Source organism: Apis cerana, linkage group LG2, assembly GCF_029169275.1.
Source record: "Apis cerana isolate GH-2021 linkage group LG2, AcerK_1.0, whole genome shotgun sequence".
Taxonomy (NCBI): domain Eukaryota; kingdom Metazoa; phylum Arthropoda; class Insecta; order Hymenoptera; family Apidae; genus Apis; species Apis cerana.
The window spans coordinates 6,828,455-6,851,763 of NC_083853.1; the positions used below are offsets into that span (position 1 = coordinate 6,828,455).

Here is a 23,309-nt window from a genome sequence, read left to right on the forward strand (position 1 = left end):
TATTCTTTATCGATTACAACCTTCTATTTTGAACTTTAATTAATGCTTCTGGCAAGATTAAATTTCTTCGCACAATGGAATATGAAAACCGTACATTAGAACGAATGAATGGAACGGTTTGCTGTTTTGCGCAGCTGGAAAAGGTATTCTGTATTATTAAGATACACGCGCAATCTTTCTTTCTTTTTAATCTATGCCGGCCGTTTGAATTAACCATTGTCCGTTCCATAATCGCGTCAATCACAGTGTAATTGTTTTTCAATATTTTTTTTTGTCCAAATATCAATAATTCGTGATTAATCCGCAGTGATTCCACCTCGAAAGATATAGCTTGCGTGTTGCACTTGCGATTACGATTTCGCGAACGGTATAATAACGTTATCTCTGCACTGACTATCTCGAAACCTCCTACTGTGCCACGTGTACTTTCGCCATTCTATGCAGGTGCATTGTTTGCAAGTAATTTGATGTAAGGAGTTGAATTCTATTTGTAAATAGCCCGATGAAAGCATGAAATATCATTCGATGGTAGAAAGAAAATTATTTTTTTATATATTCTTCTGTATTCATCATCAGAACATCCAAGACGAATTTTCTCACTATACTATTTTTTTTTTTTCTATCTATGAAGCTTCGTTAACATTTCAATTCAAACTTAACTTCAAGTTTATATTTGTATAGAAACAAGACAAGATTTTAAATAAAATTATTTGAATTTTGAAATATATATTTAATGAAATATCGATATTATTGGCAAACAGAAATTTTCTTTCTCTTTTGAGAAACTCGTTCTTGATTTCTTCCTTATCATAGTTGCACAATTCAGTCGTGAAATTGTTTTATCTGACCATCTGAAATGTTAATTCAACCGCGATGCACTCTGATCCTAATCCTAAACCTACGCGGGGGTATTAGTTTCCGTGTTAAACTGGAGTAGGCAATTATGGAGCAGCTTTCCCAAATTAAGGACATATGCAATGTTACATCTACCAACAAATCCTCATTAATGTTTAATATCTGTTTAATATCCTGGAAAAAATTAAAATCTAAGAAAGATACCTTACGAATCAAGTTAAACCCTTCTATTCCAAGTTTAAACTTTAACAATCAAGTTCTTAAAACGATAATATTACCTCAAACTTTTTCGTCATCGAACATTGCATAATAGATAGCGATAATCGAAAGATAAATCTTCCGACGAAATTCGTTCGAACAGTGAAATCAGTCTTGTTTCCCTCTCTTCCATGCTTAAAATATTTACCACGAGCCAGAGATCGTGTAATGATTTAATAATACATTTCACCAGATAGGAAGACGCGTATACATATATATATATCCCTTTCGAGGGTTTATATCGGTGACCAATCGACGCCTATGCATCCTGGGTCGCATAACTTCAACCAAATTCCACGAAGGAACGTTAATTACCAAGGCAACGTTAATTTACCTGCAATATTATGCGCGCCGCGTACTATATTATAGAGAGACGCGAGTGTACGCGAGTGTGGATCGTGGTCATCGTGACGATAATAATTACGATAATAATACGAATGGTAATTACGTTATCTATTCACCGTGCAATCACCTATGACCCCGCTCTATCGATCTTTGCCATCCTTGCCTATCGTTTTCGTTCAATTTCGCATGACGTGATACGATCGATTTCGAAAGATCTCGATTCAGTTGCGTACGATTAGATTCCTCGCGATTAGTATCGAATCACGTTCGTTGTCCAATTTCGTCTGTCGTTTCGTATTATAGGAGAAGAGAGAGAGAGAGGGAATGCGTGAGTAACTGAGTGAATTAGAGAGAGAGAGAGAGAGAGAGAGAGAAGACTAAGAGAGATATTGTATATAGATATATGTATATATATATATATATATATGTATATATATATGAACAGATATATTCGACAATCTTCTAGGTACGTACATCAACGCAGAGAGCATGTATACATGTGAGTATGTATTATCCATTGTCGATAAATTTAAACCCTTAGAGATTGATGTTCAAGGGTAATGTCGAACGGGATCGAAATATAATATGGGTTTAACTGAGAGAAAAATAGTTGGTAGATTTTGATTCAGGTTTTCGTATATACGTGATGTATGATTTTCCAAGAGTCGTTAATCGTTTTCGCGAAAATTACCTGTCTCTTATTTTAATTTAAGATATAATCGTTAACGATAAACTATATTAATTGGCAATTACGTTATAACGATAGTGAGTTTCAAAATTATAATGGACGTATAATTAATTTACGATAATCAAAATTAAACGATATTCCAAGAATTGTATTGTCGATGAAATTGCTTATTGATGGATAGGGGAAGGGATGTTCTGTTTGAGATCAATTTCGAGAGAAATTTTTGAGAAAGTTCTTATTGTAAGAACTATTCAATGAATATTCTACTGTATCTTAAAATAAATTGTCATTTTTATCGATTCATTATAATATTGTTCAGAAAAGAAGTAGAACGCAAATGTAATAAAGAATTATTATATATCTATCGATTTCAAAGAATATATAATAATGCATTAACGATACATTATTCTTGTATCGTGTATCAAAGTAAATTGATGTGATGAATTTCTATCGTGTTAATCCAATATAATACGCTAAAAGTCAAAGTAAACCAAAAAATTTCATCTCTTTTTCCCGTCACAGAGAAGTGTAAATAAGAAATATAAATGGACTAAAGATAAAAAGGAAAAAATTCTATTCCAAGGAAAGACTATAATTAAATATCGGGCAGTAAATGACAATTTTTATCTGCAAAGATCATAATTACGAGAAAGGAGCTAAATAATTAAAAAAATTCAATTCTACTACATTGAAGTTAAATGAAAGAAAAATATATAAATAAATTATCCGTACAAAGTATTTTGTACTTTTCCCGTGGAAAATTTTGAAGGAATATTGTAATTAAATTTACCGTTTCATCTTGTCGCGAAATTACCCTTACGATTTATGCTTCCATTAATAATTCGTTTACATTATACCTACGCGGAAACACGAGCCACGAAAGTTAAGAGACACATCATCATGATGAAAATGAGAGTTCACGAATGGAAAATGATTCCTTTGTTTTCCTACTATCGTCACAGAGTCGTGTAATAGTTAATGGTTTATTCGTAGAAAAATATATTATTGAAATCTCGTAAAATTTAATGGTAATTATTCGAAATGCGCCACAATATCGTGTTCAAAGCCGAATTATTATTATGTGCATTATACTTTCCCCTTTAATATCGAGGAACCCATTATTCGCTCTATCTTTCTCGAAAAATATCGCTAATTAGAATCGAATGAAATTTAATATAACAGTTGCGAAAGGATGCAAGGATCGTATTGAAAAAAAAATCACGCAATGGAATGATAAAACATCCAGATAAAATATGAAACCATGAAAAGATAATAGACACGTACTGCTCTGTGATTATAGAAATATAGAATGAATTCACGGCACGTATATACGGTATTATTTCTCTATGAAAATATACGTGGATGCCTTTGTATAGATATATTTTGATACTATCATTCAATCGAATCATAATGTATGGATACATTCAATCTATTCATATTACAAATTTCATTAAAATATTCATTAATAATTTCGTCGAATTGTGTACATTCGGAAGGAAATGTTACTTGCAATTAATTAACAGCTACGTTATAATGAAGCAATATACATTGAAACAAAGCGAGAATAGTATAATGATGATCTATAATATATGAAAGATATCGAGAAGTTATAAACGGATAAATTAAAGAAGATTCCCTTTTATCACTCTCAATGATAAAAACATTTTTTTTTAATCCTTCATAGATTTTTACACGTAAATTTCTCTCAGACATGTGATTAACTCAAGTTATCAACTCATTATTCATGAGATTTCATTATTCGACTCGATATAACGAGGTGATATCCGGTGGAGAAAAACGGTTGGAAGATCTGGGAAGCTGGGAATCGATGAGACGTAAAATAACACGTGTCCTCCGACAACGATAACATTTTACGATACTTGAGAATAAGTTTTCCCTCGCCGATGGAAAATACTTTCGCACGCTTTGCACGCCCCTATCCGGTTTCCTCGAGCTTATCAGATGGAGCACGCGCCCCAACACTATCCGTTTCGTAATAACGCCACCGTGAATGCACGTCTACGAGACAAACCGATTGATCCACCGAGGGATTTATATTTCAACTAGATGCTCCACTTACTACTTAGAACATCGCATACGAAACGAATTAAATTCAGGCCAATTTTAAAAATTTTCTCTGGCCAATTATCTCGTGATTAAGAAATTAAGAATTTAATTTAGAAGAAAATAGAACGATGTGTTTGTATTCGTGTTTGAAATATTATCTAAAGTATAATTTCAAAAAAAGTAGAAAGATTTTATAAGATTCGTAATAGTGTCCGTCATGGTTTAATTGTAATCGCGAATATAAAGTTCAAAATTCTTTGAATGTGCAATTTAATTTCCGTTATTTCTCGCAGACGATAAGAATAAGAATAGAACAATTACTAGATTTATAAACCGACTTCCTATCGTTTAACGACAATTAATCTCGACTGAAATAGCCACTTCGTTTAACCGGTGTTCGCGAATGAAAAAGAGTTCATCGTGTTGAAGAACTTCCGTCGGACGTAATGAAAGCCGTGAGTATAATTAATGCGTATGCGGAAAAACAACGAGGGGAATGAGAATATTCGCAAGTACTAAATTTCAATTATTATCCATAAAGTATTTTTTTCTTTTTTTTGTTCATTTTTTCATTTTTCTCTTCCCCGTTAACGAAGGAAAGCAAAAAATGGCTACGCTCCCCCGATCGTTAAGAAATAATATTTTGCACGTCAAGTTATGTTTCGTCTAACAAATTGACTTTTAACTAGGAAAGAAATTATGAAAGAAAATGATCGTCTATTTTCACAATTTTTCATCGTAGCGATTGCTTATCTGTTCGTTTCTTTTCGTAATAAGTATTGTTGTTTTCACTTTGGAATTTAATACAAAACTCGATTAAACTGCGCTCTCGTTGCGCGATTTAATTAATGTCGGTAAAACAATTGTCAGATAATTACGAGTTTGAACGAATTAACCGAGTTTAATTCAGCGCATCCTTTCCCCCGTGCCTCTTCCCTCTCTTTTCCTCCCTCCTTGTTTGTCTTTTGACTCGAAACCAAGATAGGATTAATTTCGATTTTCAACTTGGATCCCTGAAATAACACGTATGTGCTTTTTGCCTTTTTCCTTGATTCACGATCTTTTTACAAGTAGCAATTTAATTCCGGATTATCATGACTTCATTTTTCTTTCTCCCTTTCTCTCTCTTTTTTTTCGAAGGAAACATATTTCTTCAAAGGGTAGAAAGAGCAAGTTTGAAATGTCAAAGAATTATCAAGGTTCATCGGTCAGTATAAACCTCGATGCCAGAGTGTAAATTAACTATAAAGAATTTAACTTTCCAACTACAATCAATATAGAAGTTTATCAACTTCAAACCCCCTAGATGAATATGAATTACGTTTATGAATTAAATTATATAATGAAATTTCATTCATTTCTAGAGTTTGTATCGGTATAGAAGAGAATATCGAATTATTAAATTTATCTTCTACGAATCAATAATCGTCGCGTTCAAATCCTGATATTATTTATCGTAATCTATACAAATCTATAACGTATCGAAAATTCTCTTATATTCAAGAAATTAATTTTAATTCTCCCACGTAAATTCCAATTTTCAATTAGCTCGCATGAATGATAACACATAATCTACGTCACGCAGTATATTTTAATCGATGATGCACCATAAATGTCAGAAATGAAGAAATACGTTTTATATTTATGTTAAAAAAATAAATAAATATCGGTATACCTCGCGAATCTCTTTCAGAAATGATTCTCTAATAAGATTACACAACAATTTCATAAACGAAATAATAGAAGTGAAACAAACTCTTTGCAATTTCATTTTCTACAAACTCGTATAGGTTACGATCATTTCCACAAACACAATCGTACAAAATAAACTGTTCCACAATTTTTCATAGAAATTCTTAATTTCATTTCTTCATTGTTAACGAAACAAACTATTTTACTATTACGTTAAAAAATTTTAAATTTAAATTTTAATTTGTTTCGTAAGAATACGACGATACAAAACAAACTCTTTGCTATTCCATTTTCTACAAATTTTAATTTCTTTCGCAAAGATTAGCCCGCAACTACAGCCCCCGCCCTCCTTCCCGCATTGCGAAGTCGGGCGAAACAGTTCGCATTAAAAGCCATTTTAGAGACGACGTTCATTAATAAGGTCGCTAAAATTAGTCCGCAGAAAAGCTCGAAACTCTTACTCTTAGATTTGCTTGAGAAGATCGCGGCACATTCACCTGGTATGTTCACCTGGAAACAAGGAGGCACAATCTCCCTCCTCCCTCTGTCTGAACGAGAAACACCGGCCAGAAGGATCTCGCAAAGTGGCGGGAGATCGTTCGTTAATTAAATCTTCTTCGGCTCGGTAACCTAGCAGGCTTAACACGCCCAAGTATTTTAACTTTACGCGCGATTTTAGCACTATGCTCAAATGCTCTTACGTCAACGCGCGCGACCTGGTCCACGAGGTGGTACAAACACGAAACCAGGTCTTCCAATTAGCGAAAGCGCAAAACGTACTACAAATATTCGCTAAATGAGAGCTCGCTGACGACGAATGACGCAAGCTTGGCCACCCCCGCGAGACGAGAGAAAATTATAACAGCTTCCATTACCGGCTAATTTAATCCTTACGTGTGGGGGGTTCAATTTGTTGGAATAATGTTCTGTCTGAACTTTTTCCCCCCTAAAAATGCGTAGGAGGTAAGATGGTAGATTGAGTTTATTAAAAAATGGAGATTATAAAATTATTGGATTGAATGATATAGATTGGAACGACAAATCATTAATTTATTACATAGTTGAAGTTGGAGCGGATTAAAAATTATTATACAGAGTGTTCCGTTATTAATGGTGCAATTGGATAAAGGGTGAAAAAGAAGATTAGAACTTTTTTTATTTGAAAATGAAATTCGAGTTTAAATGAATAGTAAATAAATGAGAATTTTTCAAATATAAGCGAAATTCCTGATTGAATACTTGTACGTTTTTTCTTAAGATCACTATCTCTACTTTCTCTAATGTTTTTTTTTTTATAGTCCACTTGTTGTTTCTACTTTTTGTTTCAATTTATGCATTTAATGCGTTTAATTAGCGTTAATCTTCGTGTACGAACTAAGATCTTTAATATTCTATGTATTTAAATTTAATTGCAATATCGTCAAGCTTCTGAATCATCTTGCTACATCTACCCTCTGATTTCTTCGCCCACGAAATGCCCTATCACGAGAGTAATGCTCATGGGATTTTTGGTTTATAATTGGAAGAAGGTAAGGATCAGGTTAACATGATTTTTGCATAAAATGAGGAATTATCTTCTATCTTTAACGATTTTAATTTCTAAAGAAAATAGAATTGCACCAGAATATTTTGCCGAATATTTTCTAAATTTTTAAATTATTTAATATACATGCTAGGAATGAAAAAATTTTTTTTCGGTTAGAATTAAACGTTAAGGGAAAATATTTTTGACTAAACGAATTAAAAAATATTGGGAGGAAAGTGAAAAATATATAAAATGCCATTAATTGTTAAAATTATTTTACAGGATGAAATTTCATTTTAACATTTCTTTATCCAAGCATCGATAATCCGTTTTGTTCGTCGCGTGAATGTACCAGAGGAAATATTATACGTACATCCAATTCACAACTGTGAATCCGCGAACGGTGTAATAACGTTATCTCCACGTAGCAGCCAATCTCGAGGCCTCTGGAATGGCACGAGTACTTTCGGTACTCGATGCAGGTGCATTGTTCTCAGGTAGTTTTGTGTGTGACCGAGTGAACGAGAATTGTTCGTTGCTATCCTATTTTGTGCACCTAATTCGCACAGAAAATTGTTACATCGTTTATCAGAGTTGTATATGATCGAATCGTAAAAAAAAAAAAAAAAAAATACGAAACTAGCTGAGGTGAGAAAAAAAGAAGAAAAAGAAAAAAAGAGAGAAAACGTTGTAAAAGATTTTTCTTTGGCATATTTCATTAAAGAATTAGATATTTTTCGCTTCAGAAAAGCGCGAGGTAAAGATCCAAATGGCTTCTTAAAGGGCGCTCTTAATTTCTTTCATTTTTTCCCACAATAAACGTTTATTTCCGCATTACCATTATTTTCATTCTTATTTACCATTTCCTTTTCTTTGGCAAAAAATTGTTCTCCAACCGCGAAAAAGATGAACAGGATCAATAAGAAAGGAATGGAGGAATTGGGCAAACAAGATGGAATTAATCTCACAACAACGATTGTAATTTTATAATAATTTAACGTGATGAAAAATTGAGGGAAATTAATCGAAACGAGTAATAAAAATCGATAGACGAAGCGTTCTTCAAAAGATATTGATATTCATGACAGCGGTGATGATCTTGCAAAAATTCCTCTTTGACTTTGATGAAGTCTTTGAAAAGTTAATCAGCTTTGAACCGATTAAATCGTCTGCTGAAGATGGTTCGCTCCTCTCAGAATTACGCCTGTCTTTGTTCTCGTCCAAGTTAACATTCCTATATCGATTGAACTGATATTATGAAACTTCACCAAGATTATCAATTTACAATTATGTATCGAAACGAATCGAAAGAATGAAAGAAAGAAAAGAAAGGGGAGGAAAATACAATTCGATATCAGTGAACATCCTCGCCACTCTCATCGGCTCTAGTAAAGATCTATTACACTTTTTGCTGAATGAACGACAATAAGTGTTATTCCAATGAAAAGAGCATTCATTCATCGCGAAACAAAAGCAACCATGGAATTGTTGCTTTGTCGACTCAAAAATCTCTTGCGATATCGATCGCAATCCTGACAATATCGAAGCGAAACACAATTAATTCTGATTTTATTTATATCTTTCCCTTCCCCCCAAAGATAAAAATCGAAATGAGGAAAGAAAAGAGAAAAACATGGGAACTCTGCGCGCTACCATTGTTGTTGAAGTAGGGTCCTTTCCATCGTGTTCCAATTACAAGCTCAAGTGGCAATAATAATAATTAATCGTTTGATTTAACGATAAACAAGAGAAAAAGCTCGGGGAATGTATTTATCGGTGCAAAAGCGCCGAATACTCAGGTTAAAACGATCACGGCGACGAGAGATCTCGCCTTTGACGATTTTCAGATCTCTCCCTTGAAAATTAATCTCGCAGTCAAAGGAACGCCAAAATTTAATCATTTCAGAAGCGTCTGCGCTTGAAAAGCAGGAAAGACGGAGTAAAAGTAAGAAAGCCACCGAGTGTGGACAAGTTTCAACGAGTCCATCAACGAGAGAGGATAGAGTGAGATTTGCTTATTCATTTGCCATGCCTCGATTATGATGAAAGAATGATTTATAAGGATGAAAATTTTGCAAAGAGAAATTTGATGACGGATGAACAAATGAACGTATTCGTGAGAAAAAATTTATATAGAATTATTCTGATAATAAAGAATATGTGTGTTGATTAGCAGGCATCAAAATACAAGAATTTTTTCAAGTAAATTCATTTCATTACAAATTGTTCCACGAATAATCCTTCGCCATAATCAAACAGCAGTAGACAAACAAGACTGAACGCTCGGAAACAGAACACTCGAGTTGAATTCGCCGCCTCTAATCGTCTAGAGAAAAGTTTTGAAACTTCATCGACTCGTACAGATTGGATTATCTTGCTTAAAGAAACGAGCGATAATCTTTCGAATTATTAAGGGAAACTTGGTTGTTAACCGTGGAAACACTTTGTATCTATTCTGGAAAATCTGATTTTTAAATAGCATGTCAATGATATTTATCTCGGATCACGTTTCCTAAGAAAATTAATTCCGATCAACATTCATGAACTCTCAGGCTCTTAAGAAGGAAGGATATCATGAAAATATAAAAATAAAAAAGTTAGATGGAGAAAAGTTGAGAAAGGTACTTTTTAAAATTTAATCAATTCAAAGCTAATTGAGATACTTCTTATGAAAGATTCAATGTTTTTTTCGAGGATTAACATCTTTGTTTAGCGGTTAGGAAATATTTTTCATCATATAACGAAAATTAAATTATTGAATTAGATTAAAAACGGATAGCGAATAAATATAATCATTTCGTTCTCGTTATCCGATTTTTTTGATTGAAGATAAACGTAAATCCTCCAATGGACATATTGATTCAATATTTATTTTGCAATATATGAAATGTTTGAACTTAAATTGTGTTTTTAAACGTTATTAGATTTACGAGTCGCGATTATTTATACGTTTCAAAATTAATACGACATGAAGATAATAGTCAACATAATCAAAATCTATTCAATTTTATAATTATCTCGCAACGTAACGAACTTCATTAGAAATTCATTAAAAATAAAATATAAAGAAAATTTATATGAATCGATCAAATGAATTCTCGACATTTTTTCCTTAAATTTTCTCGCAAAATATATCGTCATAACGCTTATCAACGCACACATCGAACGCGTTTCGCGATATTTTGCAACAATTCATACGCGGGGATCAGGAAGCTAGGATTCATATTGCCACGATTAATAAATTCTCTCTTGGCTGCGGTTTTTGCGCACCGACCGCAGCAGAAATAAATACAGGGATGCAAGAGAAATGAAAAAAAAAAAAAGAAAAAAAATGTAAAATCCGTTGCAATCGTGACCACGATGCGGTTGTAAACACCTTTCGTATGTTCCCGTTTAATCACCCGCGGGGCAACTTGTTTGATTGAATGACAAAACGCGCCTAATCCGATGAGATGATGAATCGTGACAACAATGTGATTGCACCTGGGACAACGGTGCAATAAAACGTGCAAGTAATAATAAAAGCAAGTAAAATATCACGCTGAACGTGTGCGCGCAATTCTACGGAAAACAGTTATAACTACTTTTAAACGCATCTGTTTTTGAACATATGAATTCGAATGTCGAAACGGTCGTGTTTAAACATCTCATTTAACTGATATGAAATTTCGTTATTTATTAACGAACATACGAATAAAAAGAAGGAAAAAATTATGCTTAATGAGAAGTAACTTTATACAAAAATCGGAGATACCGTTTAAAAATTTTAAAACGAAAAAATTGTTGAAAAATTTATTTTAATGTAAATCTATCCAAATTAAAATCTATAAAAGGACGGAATTATTATAATTATCGTAATAAATAAAAGTTGATTTCGATATAAAAATAAAAAGATGAAAATAATAGTCAAATTTTAATGATTATTTCCTTCAATGTAAAACAAGAAAATCACGATTATAGAAAATTCGTAAAGAAAAAAAAAGATGTAAACAATTATTTTCAGTCGAATTTTTACGATCAATCGATTAACACACAAATTATAATCAGTAAAAAGAAATTTTACTGATTAGCGGGTTGGAGAGATTGAAAAAGAAATTGAAAAGACTTAAAAAAACGTAAATCGTGAATGTAACATTTCACCCTATCTTTGCGAACGTGTTCGAAGCCATTCATCTTGTCTATGAACGACATGGAACTGAAACAGCAATCCAGATTACCACAGCTAATAAATTTCCTGCTGGAGCGAGCTGGAGAAACTGTCGAAGTACAATTTGCTAGAATTCAATCGACGAAAGTACAAAAATGAAAATCAAAAAAAAAAACTTTGCGTAAAAATTAACATTAATACATTTTATTATTATCATGAAACTGCAGTGAAACTTGTGTATAGTTCTTCGTTTAACCGGTATTACATTGCTTTTGAAAAAAGACACAATAGAATATTTCTGTGTGTAAAGCAACTTCAATTCAGAGGGAAATGTAAACGCTTATTTGTCACTTTTTACGATCTAACGTTTACGACAAAACCATCTCCAGGAAGAAAGCTTTTATGTTTATAAAAAACAAAAGCTATTCGTTTTGAAGAGAAATTTTTTATTCTATTAAAGTTAGAAATTGTACATAATACGATGAAAATGATTTTATAGCAGGACCGATTTTTTTTTAATTTAGAAAGATATTTAAATATAGTTAATAATAGATAGGTAGACGAATAACGAAATAAAAATAGTGTGCTCGAATTGTCATGATCGATAAATCATTTCCCGATTGTATCTCCGAGTCGGAAACGAGTGGATTGGAAAAATATTGCTGGAAATAGGGACGTTTTACAAATTTCCTTGTAACATTGGCTATCGTAGTCGAGGAACGATCATTTTGAAAAAATGCACATTTTGCATTATTCCTTTAGCAAAAGATCGTCAGATGAGACATACTCGTGCATTATCTTTTTTTGCGAGGCAAAAAAATTAACTCATCTTTCTTGAGTAATAATAATCTTGTTACGTATAAAGATTCTAAAAAGATTATATTACAATGACCTGAATATTTAACATTCGAAGCGGCAGTGCTTTCATAAGAAAATTATCACAAGATTTTCCATAGTTTTATTTTATTTAAAATTATATAAAATTATAATAAAATTGTCAATATTCGCTGCAATTTTCTTATTCCTTTATATAAACGATCTATTCAAGATACAGATCTTTTTTGTCCCGCGTGTAACATCAGTTTCGCAATTATTAAACGAAATATACGTAGGCGCATATCCGCACGAAAAAACGAAGGGGGAAATTACCGTCCGAAAGACGGACCTTTGCAGATCCTGTAAACCATTTCGAAATTCAGCGCGACCATTTCGGATCGAAAGTGGCGTTTTTTAAAGAGTAAAAAACATGAAAAATTCAACGGCCTGCTGTAATGCAGACTCGCCGCGTAACAAGATACACACCGCGTTTCGTCCTCTTTTTCCACTTGAATATTTCATCCTACTCCGGAAAGGGAGAGAAAAAGAGGGAAAGGGAAAAAGTACATCGACGATGGTATATAACGGGGGAGAGCAAACAGCCGCGTTAGCGAGTTAAGCTTACTCTTTTTTTGGGTAAAAACGAACATTTCCCTTCTGCGGGCATTATTCTCAGCGGACACGAGAGGAAAGATACGGAAGATTTAGCGTGTGTTGAAGAATTGTTGAAGAAAAAAAGAGAATATCGTACGATTGTGCGCGGATATTTACCGATAGAAAGCACACAGAGAAATTGTGTCATAAATTGTGACAAATCTATCAAAAATAAAATAGACCTAAATACTTTAAGTTAAAATCTAACGACAGATAAAAAATTCATCTTCTAAAAGCAACGAAATTTTTCCAGCCAAATCCTCCCATCCTTCGATTCTTACGAAATTCACCCCTAGCCACGGAAATGCAGTTAATAATCGATCTGGCGAAAAATCATTCGAACGACGTCCGTTCTCCCTTCGGCCAATTTTCATTTAACGGCCGTCTCTTCGAAGGATACTCGTGGACGATTCCGTTCTCGAAACTGGGCGGAAATCAATGGTGGAGACAAACCTCCGAAGTGGCGAATTCAATTTTCGAGACGGTCGTCGTCCGGCAAGGTCTGGTTAACCGTGTCGGCGGGACACATTCATACGTATACGTTCGCGTATACGTGTGTACACGGGGAAAATGCTCATATAGTCCCCTTGGAACGACTGATGGTGAACGAGCGCAGGCGGAACTGGCGAAGGAGGTAATCAGATTTGCGAGAGAGTGATGGGGTTGGCGCTCCATCAGCGTTTACAACATTTCTCCCTCCTTCCTCCTATCATATGGCCGCTCCTTCCTCTGTCCCTACACTCCATTTCTATCTTTCTCCTTTCATCCCTATCGCTTTATATATACTACATCGATAGTGCCACGTACACGCGTATATACGTACACACAAGACAAGTGATCACCTTCGCGCTGGTGGCGTCGCGCATTTTACACTCTATCCTACCTATCCTATCTTGCCCATTTAATTACCCTGAAAGCCGAATGGTACAGCATCGTCTCTCGTTAATGAGAGACAGAGAGAGAAGGAGAGGCAAGGGAATATAGACCGTTCGTCGTGGTCGTCGTCGTCGTCGTCGTACGTTAATAATGCATCGTTGCCACCGGTATCGACGAGCTTTATATGTCTGGGACCGAAATGTCTTTCCACTGCTAACTTCGTTCCCGGTTTCTTTGAGAAAAAAACGCTCGTAAAAGGATATTCCGCGTCTCTGGAGTATTTTCATCGAGCCCCTTCTACCCTCTGATCTCTACGAAATCTTATTTTCTTTCTTTATTTTAATTCTGAAAGGATATATTTAAGTTTTTAAGGAGCAGTGTGCGAATTCGTATTTGGATCGAAACGTTAAGCGGTTTAATTTTCTAACTTAAACGTCGAGAACTTCCTTTTTTTTATTTCGTACGAAGAGGAATGTTAAATGAAATTATTCGTTAAATTTATTTATATTCGTTCGTCGTATATATATCGCAAGAAATGGATATGAATAAATTCAAAGGGGATCTTTCAAATAGCAGTGAATAATATTTATGAAAATTAATTTATGAATGTAAATGATGAAATAGAGATTTGAGAAAAAGTAGAATTTTTATTTCAATTATAAATAAATATAAAATATTTATATTCGGTATTCCAATATATCAAATTTGCAAATCTCAAAATTTAATCCTCATCCATATGCAGAGTGGAAGTGAAATGAAATCTTGGAACGATCAAATTACAAATACGATTTCTAAATTTATATGCTTGTTTAATTGACTTCATTGGATAAGTACTTAATGAACAAGATATTAATCGAGTAATCGTCATCGCTTTGCTTCGTATAGGATTAAATTATTCCAAGGAAATTCGGTTTGGCGTAACGAATTTATTAAATAACTGCTCGATAGAATGAAAAGTGGGGCAATAATTCTTTCAGACGAAAACTTCGTTTTCCTCGTCGGCAGTGAAACTGCTCGATAAAGAAAAAAAAAAAAAAAAAGAGTTTTATAACTTTCGCCTCTTCCTCACCCCCGGAATGAAAACAACCCCTTTATGATAATTCATACTCACGGAAATTAGTCTAATTTTGAAACACTTGACGCAACTTAACCCAGATTTTTCAAGCAATAAAATCATCGCGAATGGAACGTTTGTACGTTCAGAAGTGCGTAAAGGAATAATTTGAATCAAACTTCTGCTAAACAATTCGGGCAATTTTTTTTTCCATTTTAAATTAGACGATAGATACGAATAAAATAAATTTAAAAATCATAATATTCATGTATTATGATTCATCGTCCTCGATTAATTCGATCTAAAATTTATATTCTCTTGCACGTACTTTCGATATTTAGGTCACCGATATTAACTTTAATAACGCTAATGAATATTTCTTCGATTTCTACACGATTTTCCCCTCACGAAACGAGGAAGAGAGATCTCGAACTTTTGATCAAAAAAAAAAATCAAAACGTTCTCTCTTTATTCTCTTTATATTTTCAGCGAAGATCGGTGCGAATTCTTAAAGTCCCTCGCATTTGTTTCGTGCCATCGTTCGAATATTTCAATAGAAATTGCACCTGAACTTATCGTTTTTAAATTTAAAAGCCCGAGAAAAAAAACGAACGATTATGTGACAAAATTGTCACGGATTAAACGTCGTCCTATCAAGTTTATACAAAGTTAATAAAGCTTACCCATGAAAACAGGTAGCGGTTGGTTCAATTATCCAATTCGCGCGAAATAAACTAAAGGGAACGCCACCGGTGAAATAACTAATTGGTTTAATTAATTATTCGTGAAATACATTTAAAGCTTCGCTTTTGTACAACCCTTTTCCCCCCAAAAATAAATTTATTTATTTCCTTCCCCTTCCTTTCCCTTCCTTTCCATGCTTGTCATACAATCGCAAAATTATTTAATTCGAAATTAACATCGATCCGGGGGTCTTTTGATTTTCGAAAGTTTCCAAGAGATAAATAGTATTTTCAGTTCGGTCGAGGTTTCACGTTTCAAACGAATTCACGGACGGATGATGTTGCGATATTCGGAAAAATTTTGTATCACGTCGAAAACAAATAGTCGAGAGATAAAAAAAAAAAAAAGAGTGGGGGAAGCGATGGAAGAAATGGAGAAAAATCGCTGAGGATGCGAAACTCGCGTTACGTTTTTATTGGATTTTCTTCCTATGTTTTGTGTAGTGTACATCATATTGATTTATCGAACCACAGATTCGACGTTGCAATGTGTAAAGTCACCAAAAGTCCCAGATAAAAAACAGAAAATTTCACCGGTTCTGTTAAATCCGCCGTGTTTGACTTCGCCGGGTTTAATCGAAACTCAAACGGACTGCGGGGAAATAATCCAAATTAATTACGAATCATTGATCCCCCTTTGTAATTTATGCCGACAAGCATGGAGACGCTGTTGATCACACACAGTTAACAACAGGACGCGGTTATTTACACTCGCATTATTTGTACTTTGAATTAATACTGTTCACTACCCTATCCAAATCTACTATCCCCTAAACAGAGATAAAATTCACTCATATTTTCCTCCATCCTTATTAAATTGTATCTTAATTATAATCTAAACGAGTCTATTGTTATTTTCATCGATCCAAAGATTATTCTTGTATTTTTACACTAAATACTTTCCTGTATTCTCGGATGAAAAGAATTTGAAATCAAAAGTTAAAAATAAATAGATACGTATTGGATAAAGAAGAAGATACAAAATATTTGAAAAGATAAAAATCGTTTATAAAGCTTCCATTAAGGGTAGATAAAATTCTTCGTGGTTTTTTAAGATTCCTTAATCGCCCCTTCCCCTCCCCCTCCTGGATTAAAAGGAAAAGGAAGTTTCTATTCTCGTGAAAACACGATTTCTAGTTGAAAGATGGGATGAAAGCTTTCGTTTCGAAACGGGGAAGGAGAGAATCGAATGTTGGAGTGTTTCCTCGGTTATCCTTCTCATACATAAGCCGTTTCTTCTTGGTGTAGTGTTGTACGAAAAGGCATTACACGACACGTCGAACCGCAAAACGCGACCGCTGGCCGATTTCAACCACAGCCCACGAAACTAGCACGATACTACAGGCTAAAGATTTCCAAGTGGTGGAACACTTGTGAAAATGTTTCCCTTTCATACGAGGGTAGACATTTTCGTTTGTCGTAAATACAAATTCGTTCTCACGTCTGAACGATTTGCACCAAGAAACCTTCGAAATACAGATGTATACACGTATTTCAGCAATCGATTTTTCTTCCTATCATATTTCGCATATTATAACGCAAACATGGGTATATTTGACTTGTTGATAAATACAAATATATAAGAGTATATTATATATTAATATATTAATTTAACAGAGAATTGAATTTTATATTTAAACAAGTTGTATCTTTTATCTTATTATTTTTAATCTTATGTATATCCTTGACAAGGAATTAATTCAATTTTGAAAATTAAAATATAAAATTTTAGATTTTTAGATTTTTAGAAAAAAGATAATATTCTATATAAAAAAAAAGATTGATATATTTGTCGAAAAAAATTTTAAATTGCTACGAAGATGAAGAGAATTATAACTACGTTTATAAATTTAATAAAAAATTTAAATTAAATGCTGTGTATTTATGTTTAAATCACGAATTTTACTTGTGAATACAATCATCTGTGCAAAAGTTCTCTTTCCAGTTATAGAATAATTATACTATTATATTCACTCTTACTAATATGGAACAATATATTAGTCACATTATATCCTGTACATTAATTATTGTCATGTACAAAATGCATTGCATGTAAGTCTCCTAGAACTTTCCTGAACCTAATCCTCGGTATCTTCATGAAACTTTAAACAGCCATATGTCCGAGTATAAAACGTACTTGTCTCGTGCTAGGATATATTTACAATGTAAACCGATTTATAAATTCGAAAATTCAAATTCACTATGGAAGTGAATTTCTACTTCTCTCCGATGAAATTCTATTCGATACTCGGATTGCATTTCGAAACTTTATATCAGAGGAAATATGTTTCTTATGAAAATTTTCAACAAGAATTCTTATACGAAAATGTTTAAAATTTTTAATTTCTCTATAATTCCTTTAAAATCCTAATAACTTTATAAAAAAAATGCTCATTACATTAATTTTCTATTTTTTTATCAATAAGGAAAAATTGTTAAATTATATAATATATAATATAATATAATAAATTATATAATGATAATAGAAGAATTTGCTTGGCTTAAGAACCTTTCAATGTAGAACATAAAGAAAATTAAATGTCCTAAGAGAATAATAGCAACGATCCTTCCTCAACGTCAACGAACATGTTTTTGACAAGAAACTAAAGGAAATTCATTGTTAGTTTTCAAGAAATATATAGTTATAACAGAAATAAAGTTTCACAAAGTTATTATAAGTGTCTAGTGAAGCTCAGTTCACGCAGTATCTCCAAATCAATGGAGTATATACACATATGATGCTCATAAAAATATAATATCATCAGGAAACGATACCATAATTTTATTTTCGAATTGATATACCGAATTTTATCGCGAAATTTCCTTAATCTTTATATTTATCTTTTCGACAAATAAATAATTCCGAAACAGATCAATATTAATACGATTATATTAATTTATATAAAAATTAATAATAATAATTTCATTATCAGTTTATTTTAAAATTTTTTTACTTTATTAAAATATTTATTTTATCTAAAATAAAATTTCATGGAAAATTTGGAAAACAACAATTAGTAAATAACCTAATATAAGTTAAAGATTAATTGATTATATTTTATCTAACAATATCCAATAATAAATAAATGTTATTTTGTTTATAAAATTACAATAGTAAAATATTTACATCATAAACTATTAACATGCTGAAAAGTGAATTAGAAATTAAGCAAGACATGGTGAAGTTCCTGGGGCAAAATGCCGGAAACTTCGGAACAAAGATGCAGTTTTAGTCAGTTCAAAGTGCATCCCAAGTAACTAACGAAAAGCCCGCAGAAATTTCGATTCATTACTTATACAAAACTACTTGCCTATCTTCTAACCAAAAAACTTTGTTTCTACGTAAAATTAACACCGCCATATTGTTTTCTCCTTCCTTCTATCCTTTCTCCATTCTCAATTCAATTTACTCTGATGTTATCTCAATTCCATATCCATATATTATTGTTTGTCTACATAATTATACGCAATAACAAATGCGAAATAATGAAAATAATGAAAATGTACTCACATTATGCTGCTCCGATATATTTAACTGCTTCGATGTACATTACATAGCTTCACTTTAGTTCGTTGTTACGAATATTACGCATCCGAAATATTTTCTTAAAATACTACGAAAAAAGGATTGTTAAACAAAAAACACACATAATATGACTATAACAGAACAAAATGCTCTTTGACTACACAAAACACACTAATAATTTCTGATTAAATGCAACAAAAACTCTTTTCTTTGCGGACAAACAAAAATATAACGCGTCACTATAAATTTTTACTGTCACTAATTCGCGCGAACTTCTGATTCTACAGTAGCGCCGCGATATGAGCGCCTCTATCGGTTAAATCGAAATCACTAGATATCGATAAATTTTTCCCTATCGAGCAATTGATTGATGGCGGCAAAAACGAAATACAAATAGCTGATCTCGATACTCTTCGAACAAAAACTTTTCGTTTTGTATTCGTTTTATAAAAACGATGAATTGAAATTATGTATAAAGTTCTTTATAATGTACAAAAGAAGTAATATCATAATCATTATAATTATAAACAATTCATGTAGTAAATATTTTACAATTGTAAAATAATTATGAAGTTCTACGTACAAAATGCAATGAAATTTTAATACAATATTGAGAATGAAAAAAATGAATCTACATTGCATATTAATTAATTTTCACATTATTTCACAATTCTTTTGGCAATTAAATAATTTATAATTAATTGAAATTTCATTTTTACTCGTGATATTATTTTAAATATTCAACAAACTATATCCATGATAAGAAAATTATAAATTTTAAAAGAGCAAAATGTTTATATCTGTCTAATATTTAATGATATCGAAAACAAATATTGTATTTATTTTTTTTAAATCCCTAACAATCTATGAAAAAAATAATATAGATGCAAATATCTTTTTAAAATAACATTTAAATTCAATAACAACGTTTAATCATAAAATAACTTAACATCAGATCGAAATGGATCAAGTTGTTCCTATCAATTTGAACTTATATACGATGTCAATAATTTTAATATTATATCGAGCGATTTGATTCGAACTAAATAAATTTATTTCGAAGATTCTTGCGGCAAATGACGAGCCAACGGCCGATCATATTGCTTCACTGAGATACACACGGTGTTGTCTGCCATCGTGTATAGGCATATAGCCTGAAGCATGCTAGCTATTGGCATCTGTGGGAGACAAAGAGCTTTGATTCTAGTCGGGTATTGGACTATTGGATTCTCTTCTCTCACTTCCTCGTTCTCCCACTTTTCTCTCTTTTTCTCTTCATTTTTCTTTCTCTTTCTCCTCTCTTTCTATACTACCATTACTTTCCCCTTTCACCCCTTCTTCGCTCATTTTTTTTTCTGCATCTCTCACTCACTCGAAGCTTCATGGATGTGAAACTTATTAAACCGTCCTCCCCAGATGTCCATCCCCATGTCGGTGAGAATTTCAAAGGCAAGAAAACTAAGGTAATGGCATCACGCACGTACAAGTCTGATGCTCCCTATGAAAACCATGCACGATATTCCGAGTTGCGGCTGCTGAAAAACGAGCCACCATTCGATGGAATAATGAATACTCTTGTCTGACTAGGGATTGATCGAAGTTACTTGTATTCTTCGCCCGCTGGCAAGACAGCAGTTCCATTTTATGTCGGTCTCTGTGTACGTGTTGCGGGAAACATATTTCATTTTCATTTTTTTCAATGTTCAGAACAGTAGTTCATCGTCCCAACGACGTATGAATATCTCGTGACACTTTTATCGAATTGTGAGAGACGTTTCTAATTAAAATAGAGAAACATTTTATAGAATTTATATTAAATCATATTCGTTTGTAATAATATATTTTGAAAATTTTGTTGATACCACGTGTACGTTTTCATGAATGTAGGAAATATGTATTATATTGAAATTTTACAATTTTTCTTTAATGTGAAAATGAGAAACGGGAAGAAATTATCTCTCAAATTATTTCTCGATTTTGAAACATAATTAATTTATTATATTATTATTTAATACGTATAACATTTTATAAAAAAAATAATACAAAATGAACTATTTCGTGTATGTTTCTTATCACGTTTATTTAATAAAATATTATATTTTATACTTTATTATTATATAAAAAGTGATTTTCACATTTTTGTACAATTTCCATAAATTGAGAGCACTAGAAATTCTGTGTCAATCTGTTTTTGACAACATTAATTACATCACCGAGGACAAGAGGATACATCTCCATCCAGTAGAGAGAGTTCGATGAACGATGACGCAAATCAGAGTCATATATCATTAAATAATTAAAATAGACGGTAACAATTTTCCAACAAAGGAATAATTGTTTGATGGGTTTGATCGATCATTGAGTAAACTTCATTTATAATGTTGAACATATCTTCGTCAAATTTAAACGTGATATGTTATAAGACAGATTATTCGTCTCTTTCTATTTAATTATGCAAGATTTACATACATACACATATATTCATTTCAACGAATATAATTCAAACAAGAATAAAAATTCAAAATTGACAAATAAAAAATAATTAAACTTCAAATCAAAATATACTTTGCTAAATAAATTCGATCAAGTATGATGAAATAAAATTCATTGACAAATATGTAAATCGATCGTGTTACCAAATATAAATTAAATATTGAATTCGTTAATCAAGATACGTTAACACCTATGGTAATCGATATTATTGTACTTTATGAAATTCTATAGTCAAATGGAAATTCAAGAATAAATGAAATGCAATCATATTTAGCGGATTAATAACTATAAAGAAATAACCTATTTTTTAATTATTCGATTGTATTATCGAATATTAGATATAACGGACGTTGTATTTTTATCTAAAGTTAAAAATAATAAAAAGCATGACAAGCATAATACAAATATCTTTAACAAGAAAATCCTAGAAAAATAACTTGTAATAACATAATAATAAAATAATCAAGACGAATTCTGAATCAATCGTGTCCACGATATTAAAAATCTCCCAAAATTGATCGATATTCAAGCAAAAATATCACGATATTCCTGACGTTCACTCCACAACGTTTTTTCCTGAATTTCAACGACTTTCTTCCATTTTCTTCGCTGTCAAACTGTCGCCAAACTTCGCGATGAATCCTCGAGGAGAGTCGAATAATACATATAATTGGAAAAATCAAATTATATGGGGGTTAATGGATGAATGATGTCGCAGGAATATCCGATCGTTTACGATATCGATTGCCTTTGTCCATTCTTTTCTCTCTTTCTTCCCCATGCACGTGAACGGAAGCAGTAAGTAACGTGCACCAATGAGAGACGGAAATAATGGGCAGAAGGCAGCTGTTGGCCACGACCCAGTTCGCCTATTTTCCCTGGGATCTTTCCCCCAACCATTTCTTTCTTTCATTTCTCCGTCGTTCCCTCCGTTATTTCCCTTTCTTCGTTCCCCTGCCTTCTTTTTTTCTGACGTGATCGTTGAAAAGAAAAGATAACGGGCAAGAATCTAAGGATTTTCGAGGATGCTTCGTCTTTAAACATAGGGAAGATCTTAAGGGAAATAAACCTCGAACCAGTTTACAAACATTAAAAGCAATGAAACGGTAAAAAAAAAAAAAGAAAGAAAACGAAATTGTGATGTGACATCCGAGCGAATCGAATCGAATGAAATTGAATGAAACGTACGTTTCTCAGAATTTGTGAGTAGAAGAAAGTAGTTTCAAGCAATCCGTGAAATCGGAATAAAGTTTGAATGCAGCACAACATTGTTCGTAAACCGAATACCCAACAAATTGATTACGTGCCATAATTTAAACGATTTAAGCACAAAAAAAGCTTTCTCCATATCAAGGAATTTTCTTGTGGAGTGTTGGAGGAAACTTTTAGCCAGTCTGTAATGCGATAAAGATGTGAAAGGTGCAAAGCGGTGCTGCTACGAAAATAAAGTTAGAGCACGGTAGTTTCAGTCTGGCATGCTTCGAATGTCTTTCGAAGAAATATCACGTTATCTTTTACTTATTGTCTAAGATCTTTGACAAAGTTTTTAACAAAATGTTATTAAATTTAG

At 32.5% G+C, this 23,309-nt stretch overlaps 2 protein-coding genes across 5 annotated transcripts in view; one reads left to right on the forward strand and one right to left on the reverse strand.

Moving 5' to 3' along the window:
- The window catches only part of LOC107996784 (synaptotagmin-5), a 116,835-nt gene extending 97,311 nt beyond the window's left edge, over positions 1 to 19,524 (reverse strand). For 2 of the 3 annotated variants that reach the window (XM_017055005.3, XM_017055002.3), the window contains exon 1: positions 19,232 to 19,524. The gene's annotated coding sequence lies outside the window, so the exon portion shown is untranslated. The remainder of the gene's footprint in view (positions 1 to 19,231) is intronic. The other variant, XM_062071973.1, reaches the window with a different exon arrangement.
- Positions 1 to 23,309, forward strand: part of LOC107996781 (uncharacterized) — a 60,514-nt gene that overhangs the window by 9,547 nt on the left and 27,658 nt on the right. The gene's annotated exons all lie outside the window — the stretch shown is intronic.